This window comes from Lynx canadensis, chromosome B3, assembly GCF_007474595.2.
Source record: "Lynx canadensis isolate LIC74 chromosome B3, mLynCan4.pri.v2, whole genome shotgun sequence".
NCBI classification, from domain to species: domain Eukaryota; kingdom Metazoa; phylum Chordata; class Mammalia; order Carnivora; family Felidae; genus Lynx; species Lynx canadensis.
In genome coordinates this window covers 44,257,167-44,265,700 of record NC_044308.2, presented here as the reverse complement: position 1 = coordinate 44,265,700, position 8,534 = coordinate 44,257,167, and the positions used below count along the sequence as shown (strand labels likewise).

The following is an 8,534-nucleotide window of genomic DNA, read 5'->3' as shown; positions in this document are numbered from 1 at the left end:
CCCAAATAGCCAAAGCAATTCTGAAAAAGAAAAGCAAAGCTGGAGACATCACGATTCCAGTCTTCAAGCTTCAAGCTGTATTACACAGTAGTCATCACAGCAGTATGGTACTGGCACAAAAACAGACACACTGATCAATGGAACAGAATTGAAAACCCAGAAATGGACACACAAACGTATAGCCAACTAACCTTTGACAAAGCAGGAAAGAGGATCCAATGGAAAAAAGACAGTCTTTAGCAAATGGTGTTAGGAGAACTGGACAGCGACATGGAGAAGAATCTACCTGGACCACTTTTTTACACCACACACAAAAATAAACTCAAAATGGATGAAAGACCTAAATGTGAGGCAGGAAACCATCAAAATCCTAGAGGAAAAAACAGGCAACAACCTCTTTGTCCTTAGCCTCAGTAATCTCTTACTCGACACTTCTCTGAAGGCAAGGGGAATAAAAGCAAAAAGGAACTACTGCAACCTCATCAAGATAAAAAGCTTCTGCACAGTGAGAGAAACAATCAACAAAATTAAAAGGCAACCAAAGGAAAGGGAGAATATATTTGCAAATAACATATTGGATAAAGGATTAATATCCAAAATCTATAAAGAACTTACCAAACTCAACACGCAAAAAATAAATAACCCAGTGAAGAAATGGGCAAAAGACATGAATGGACACTTTTCCAAAGAAGACATAGAGATGGCTAACAGACACATGAAAAGATGCTCAACACTGCTCATCATCAAATCAAAACCCATTGAGATACCACCTCACACCAGTCAGAGTGACTAAAATTAACAACTCAGGAAACAATAGATGCTGACGAGGATGTAGAGAAGGGGTACCCTCTTGCACTGTTGGTGGGAATGCAAACTGGTGCAGCCACTCTGGAAAACAGTGTGGAGATTCCTCAAAAAATTAAAAACAGAATTACCCTGTGACCCAGCAATAGCACTACTAGGAATTTATCCAAAGGAAATAGTAGTGCTGATTCATAGGGACATATGTACCCAAATGTTTATAGCAGTGCTTTCAACAATAGCCAAATTAAGGAAAGAGCTCAACTGATGAATGGATAAAGAAGATGTGGTGTGTGTGTGCATATTACATATATAATTATTTATATATTATAAATATTATATATATACATATATATGTATAATATGTGTGTGTATACACACATACATACACACACAATGGAATACTACTTGGCAGTGAAAAAGAATGAAATCTTGCCATTTGCAACAACATGGGTGGAACTGGAGGATATGATGCTAAGGGAAATAAGTCAGTCAGAGAAGACAGGTATCATATGTGGAACTTGAGAAACTTAACAGAAGACCATGGGGAAGGGAAGGGAAGAAAAAAAAAATAGTTGCAAACTGACAGGGAGCCAAACAATAAGAGACTCAAATACAGAGAACAAGCTGAGGGTTGATGTGAGGGTGGGGGAGGGAAAAATGGGTAATGGGCATTGAGGAGGGCACTTGTTGGGATGAGCATTGACTGTTGTATGTAAGTGATGAATCATGGGAATCTACTCCCAAAGCCAAGAGCACAGTGTACACTCTGTATGTTAGCTAACTTGACAATAAATCATATATAAAACATATAAATAAATAAATAAATAAATAAATAAATAAATAAATAAATAAATAAAATTCAACATCAATTTAGTGAATTGGCCATCTATGGAAATCATCTTAGAATGTCCCTGCAGTCAGAGGTAACTTATAACCTAAAACAAAGGTGCCTCCCCACAAGGTTCTCTGCATCAATCTAGTAACTACTGTCAAATGATGTACAAACTACAACATATGACCTAAGAGTGTATCTTAAAAGCTCTCATCACAAGAAAAACAAAATTTGTAATTATGTGCATAGTGACAGGTATTATTAATTAGACATACTGTGATATTTTTGCAATATATACCAATACTGAATCATGTTGTACATCCAAATACAAAGTTATATGGCAAGTATATCTCAATGAAAAGAAGAAATGATAAAAGCTTCTAGTTTACAGTAAAATTATTGTCCACAAGATTGTGCTCTAAGTCTAGGTAACCAATACTGACTCCTATGACTCATATATCCTTAGACTGGAAAAGAGTGATTTGAGCTATTGCACAAGAATGTTCAATTCCCCTACTCAAACTTGGGACTCATCTAGCAACTTTCTAACCTGTAATATAACCTCCTGAGTGTACAAACATAAAGCAGAGTGTGCCTGGTATGCAAAGCTGATGCCAGTCACTCTCTCTCACTGTTGATACATCATCACTACAGTTTGAGCATCGGTCTCCTTTGAAATTTGTGCACGTGAATTGATTTCTCAGCCTCATCCCTCCTGGAAAAATGAAGTGAGTTTGGTGCTTGAAAAGCTGAGCAACGCAGTCTGCACTATGAAGAATCTCACAGTGGTGCTAACTCAAACATGCCTCTGATCCTATACTGACAACACATATATGGTGGTGCCTCATCAAATGTGTAAAAGATGGGGACTCTGCAGCCCCTTTTTCCCACCAGACCTTCCTCTGCCCAACTTATCAGCCCTGATCCCTCTAAGGTGCAAGGAGTTGCTGCTCAGGTCAGATTTAGAGACTTTGTCAGGCCCCTGAGAGAGCAGGACAGCATGACTGTCCTTAGTAGCCCAAGTGACGTTCTCCTTACTGTTTTTCCCCATTACCTGCATCCCAGCTAATGCCCTCTTCTCTTCACCCCTTCTGGGATAGGAGTATAGCTGGGACTACAGACCCAATCACCTTCCATTCTACTCCACAGGCTCAACCTACCTACTGGCACCAATAGTGAATTTGGTGATGACGTAGGTAGTGGGTTTTGAAAGGAATAGAATGTATCACTTGTCTTCAAGTCTAAGCCATTTTTTTCTTTCTAAAGAAATTTTTTAAATTCTTTCATTAAATTCTTTCTTCCTAAAACCTCTGCTGGTAGAAAAAGGTGTCTTTCCTCTTGCCCTGCCTCCCTTCACAATTCTGTTCACTTTTATTCCCCATGTACTCCAGCATTGGTTATGGTCATGGGAAAGTAACATGTTCACTAAGGCACACTGAACATGAAAGCATATAAACTTTTTTTTTCAGAATAGCAAGAGCTTTAACGGATAGTTACTAACCACTTCTTAGCTGATGACAGTTTTCTATCTTTTTCCAAGGGGTTCAAGCTAGCAGCATTTGCTACCCCACTGGATAATGAGGGGCAAGGGTTAACAGGATAAGGAATGGGTGTAGTACCTGACTCTCCCAACTCCCCAATATGAGCCATTAGAACACTGTTGTGTGGAGATAATGGGCCATTCATGCTGAGGCAGGGCTGTTAGTGCTAGGCCAGGGTCTCAGGCAGAAAATTTTTTTTCTTTTTTTCTTCATATTTTTGCCACTTTTTTACCTTACCCACTTATGCCCTAAAAATCTGTGTCAAATGGTTTCATTTAGATTAGTCTGATTTTCTCAAATAAGATGTAATCTCTCCCTGAAAGCATGACTGATATTCTAGTTTCTTCCTGTATCTATTTTCTCCATAGCACCAACTACGAAATATTTGCTAAGTGAAATCATTTGCCTTTCACTTGGTATGGATAAATTAGTTACACCTTAAGCTTCCAGTCTGTTCTCACTAGTCCAAATCAATAAACATACTTGGGTTCTTCCTGCCAACACAATTATACATACAAATGCAACATGGGTTCTGACGTTGTGAGAAAAGAGCTAGTTACAAAATGATCATCCCAGTGACTCAAAGTATAATTATATTAATATTTCCTAAGATTTTCTGGAAAACAAAAAATGTAAATTCCTTAAGACATAGACTCCCTAAAATTTACATGGAAACTCCAGTTTGAAAAACATTGACTACTACACAAAATAACAGAGAACATAAATATAGTGGATGAAGAGGTAACTAATATTCACACTATCAAAATATAGACATTACTTGACCTCCAAGGACCATAGTGAATTTTCATTAGGTAGAAAGAGATAGTCAGCTTGAGGAAGGACAAACCAGGGCAACAAAGGAAATCCAAGTCAGAGCTATTGACACAACTTCCCGAAGCTTCTTAATTCTTGCCTGAGTCACTAGTCTGGCCTCCCTCATAAAGCAGAACATGTATTCATAGAGTAGGCTCTGGAGCTAGACTGCCTCTAAATCCCAGTTCTATACACCAACTCTGGCCTTGGGACACTAACTGGACTTCTTTGAGCCTCTCTTTCCCCACCTACAGAATGGTGATTATAATAATTCCTTTATGTATGTGAATGGCACAGTGCCTGACACATGGTTAGCACTCAGAAAACTACCCTGGGGTCTTAATTCCTACTATTCATCCTAGTCTTCAGCCATTCTTCAGTACTCCCCGTCCAAAGAGAAGAGGATTCCTTCTCTTGCTTAGGTGAATTCATCTCTGCCCAGGACTCCACCACCCTTCCTGAACCTTAGAGACCTGCTCAACTGGTTGCCTCTTCCCTACCAATAGACACACCAATCAGCATCTTAAGGCCTTCTTCCATCTTAAAACCTCCTCCCTCAACACTGCGTCCCTCTCCATCTACTCTCCTACATCTCTCCTTCTTCTTCAGAGAAACTGATAGAAAAAGTGCTCTATCATTTTTCAAAGGCCAACTCATAAAAGGTGATCTCCAACTCGTACACTTCGATTCATTCTTCCACTACTACAGTTGAGAGTCTGACACACACATACACACACACTGAAATTGCTCTGAGAAAGGCTGACAATGCTTCTCTGATGCCAAATCCAATGTGATGTGTCACTGAAAATTATAAACTTGACAGCATGTTAGACTATTTTTTTTTAAAGAGAGAGATAAAGAACGTGCACACATCAGGGAGGGACAGAGGGAGAGAGAATCTTAAGCAGTCTCAACGCTCAGCATGGAGTCCAACGCAGGGCTCAATCTCATGACCATGAGATCATGAGCTGAGCTGAAATTAAGAGTTTGATGCTTAACTGACTGAAGCACCCAGGCACCCTGAACCCTCTCTTTTCTTGAAATGTTCTGTTCCTTAGGATTTTATGACATCACACTCCATTTATTTTCTTCCTTCCTCTTTGAGGAGTCCCTCTGAAGGCACCTTCTCTCTCCTTGTCCTCTCAACAATGGTATTTTTCAGGACTCCAATTTCGGCCTTCTCATCTGTCTACTTGCACGCTGATTTCACGGTCTCCTGGAATGATGAGGATTCCTAAATTTCTATCTTTAATCTGGTTTCATTCTTGAACTCCAGATGACCACTCTTTAGCCCAATGCCTGTGTATCTTCACCTGAACTTCCTACAAACATCTCAATTCAACACATCCCAAACTAAACTCATAATTTTCTTCTCCAAACCTGGTATTCCTCCTGCTCCCCTATGCCCACATCGTGCAAATTAAAACTCCATTTTTACATTTGGGAATGTGGTTTTTTGGATCCTAGGGAACACATGTACATACATACCTCAAAATCTTTGGTGGGCTTACTCAAAAGTATTTCAAGTGTTTTAAAGGGGCCCAGAGAAGAAAGGAATCTCTTTCCCTTTACCTCTATCTAAAAACAGACTCCTTTTTGTTTTATTTTGGTTTCGTTTGGTTTTCCCAAGAAGTTTATTTGGGCAGACCTGGGGACAGGGAGGCTCTGCATCTAAAAGAAGGTGTTGGGCCTCTTGGTGGTGAAGCATAGCTTGTGCTGGCAACGTAGGACCCACGTGGGGCTGTAGGAACTTAATCTTACTGTCATCAAACTGCTTGACTGCTAGCTGGCAGCACTTGCTGGCTATAATCTCTTCCATCTTCATGATCTGGATGGAGACTGCCCAGTGGGCAGTGCCAGGTGCCCCATCTTGGCAGCACCAGGTAACAGTGCCTGCAGGGGTCAGGTCTGGGTACTCCCAGTATGTGTTGTGGATGCCACTGAGGGAGTCATAATGCAGCCAGATGCCAAAGGGGATTTCTAGAACACCTGTCCACAGAAGACAATTTCCCCTCAAGATTTCTTCAGCTTCTTCAGCGGAGACAAAAAGTACCAGAAGCAGGACTTAGCAACAACATGATTAGGTGCAAAGATTCACATGTGATAGAGAGAAGGAGTGCAGCATTTGAGTGTAGGCAGGCAGTACCCCACCACCGTGTACTCTCGCAGTGTGCCCAACGCCTTCATGGCGCACTCTCCACGCTCACCGCCACCCAAGCTCAGCTCCCTTTTTAATGACACCTACCTTTTTACTGCAACACTCACTCCCACTTCCTCTAAGAAGGCTTCCCTGAGACCCTGAGAACAAGTTGAAATGTCTCTCCTCCATGCCCTCAGAGTTCTCTGTTTCAACCACTGCATTGTTAAATATCTTAGTAATTTAGTATCCTTACTGCCAGTTAACAGAACTTTCTCCCTCACCAGAATTTGAGGTCCTAAGAACTCTGTTTTAGTGATCTTAATAAGTCCCAGTGCCTGACATATACTAATGATCAATAACGTTGGCAGAATAAATGAATGGCAAATATTACTAATAAACATGAACTAGGCAAGAGAGTAGAGGGTTTGAGTCAGAGGCCTAGCATGTTATCTCTGATTCTAACCATGTCTCACCATGTAACTTTGAGCAAGTCCCTTCACTCCATAAGCCTACGTGTCTGAATCTTTCAAGGAAATCAGAACAGCAGTATCACCTCCCTCACAAGGCTTTTGACACGTAAAGTGAAGTCCATACCATTTCTTAGTATGTAACGGGTTCTAAAACACTCTTTGGTGACTCTCCTGAGGGTGGATAGAAGATAATGCAGCTGTGGAGGAAGGAGAGAGAGGAAACTTACAAAGGTTTACTTATGTGGTATAAATTCAAGTTCACATGTCTCCGTTTTAAAAATGAAAACTGTCAAGACAATATGAATAATCTAAAACATGGTTGGCTAACTATATGTATATATATTTAATGCATATAACTAGGGATTAGTGGGGCACCAGTGGGAGGAGGCACCTTAGGAGAAATATGGAGAAAATGTCTTTTCAGACATTTGTGGAGGCTAAGCTTTTTCAAGAGGTGGGAAGAAGGCTTAAAGACCTTGGGCATTATAATTTGTTTTCCTCCTGATAAAGTAATGGTGCTATAATTAATCCAAATGGAATGAAAATGGTTAAAGTCACCAAGCAGCTCAGCATTCATTAGGGATTCAGGCTAAGGCAATGCACAAGCACTAATATTAACTATGGTCCTTAGCCTTTGGAGTTGGTAAGATGAACCCAGCCAGCTTCCTGCAGACCAAACACTTATACTAATTGAACAGAAACTTTCTGGTAAAAAGAAAAAGAGGCAGCCAAATCTAAGAGACCTGTCAACTCCAGGGTCATCAGTGAAGTGATAACCAGAAAAGAGCTGAAATCAAAGGCTGTCTCTGCCTCCCCCTGCACACACTGTTCAGTGGGAGCCCATGGTGGTCACAGTTCCTTTAACAATATTTATAATGAAGGAACAACGTTGGAGATGTCAACCTTGATTATTCATAAAGCTTCCTCCTGCTCAGATCCACCCTGAGGCTAACAGTAAAAGTACCTGATTCCCAATTCTCAAACACAAAAGCATACAGAGCTTGAAAGAGGAGCTGACTAATAAAGTTTGCATATCCCTAAGAAAAAGAGCATACAAGGAAGAAGAAAAGGAATGGCAAGATTAAACAAAAACAGTAAGCTTGGATGGGAAATGATAAAAATTTTAAAAGGCAAGAACTTAAATCTGTTTTCTTTTACTTTTTTTTTCTAATGTCCTTGTTCATTTACATTTCAGTATAAGCCATTTGGAGAGAACAGCTGTTTCATCTCTGGACTAGAAAGCTGAGGTGCTTTGAATACTTACTGTGGGAGCATAATGTTGCTAAACTCTGTTCTGCAGAGTGGTCTAGTGGCTTTAAACTGAGAGAAATGGCAGAGGAAAGCCTTCATTGCTGGTTCTATTAGACAAGGAGGTAACCAAAGCAGAGGCTTTGAGGACTCGCTTAGGCAGACTACACAGAGGAAGAGTCCAAGCCAGATCTGGAGTTCACATCCAGGCTCTCCTGTCCCCTCATTCTATGACCTAGTTATTCACTTAAGCATTCTTTCTCATTTATCAGTTTCTTCATTTGTAAAATTGAAATAATAATATTACCTTCCTCCTAGGGTTACTGAGAACTTTTAATTAAATAAGGAAAATAAAGCCCAGAGTTGGGATTATAGTAGGTACTTAATAAATGTCACTTACTTGCTGTTATTACCAATCCTGACAAGATATGTCAAATACAAATTAAACTGTTTACCTTTGGATTTGGTGGTTTTAATAGAGGTATGGTTTGAGCTTATGGTAATAATTGATGTTGATTACAAAATATCCTAGCTCTCCTCTCCTGGCACATGCTAGACTAGGAGTATACTTCCTGGCCCTTTGTGGTTGGATGGGGTCACGTGACTAGACTAGCCATAGTTGTGAAAGGAAGTGCCGTATGTCACTTTGAGGCCAGAGTATTTAACTATCAGTGTAAAACCTTCCA

General features: G+C 40.2%; 1 pseudogene; it reads right to left on the bottom strand.

The window, feature by feature from the left end:
• Window positions 1–5,583: 5,583 nt before the first annotated feature.
• Window positions 5,584–6,202, bottom strand: LOC115517132 (annotated as a pseudogene).
• Window positions 6,203–8,534: the final 2,332 nt, after the last annotated feature.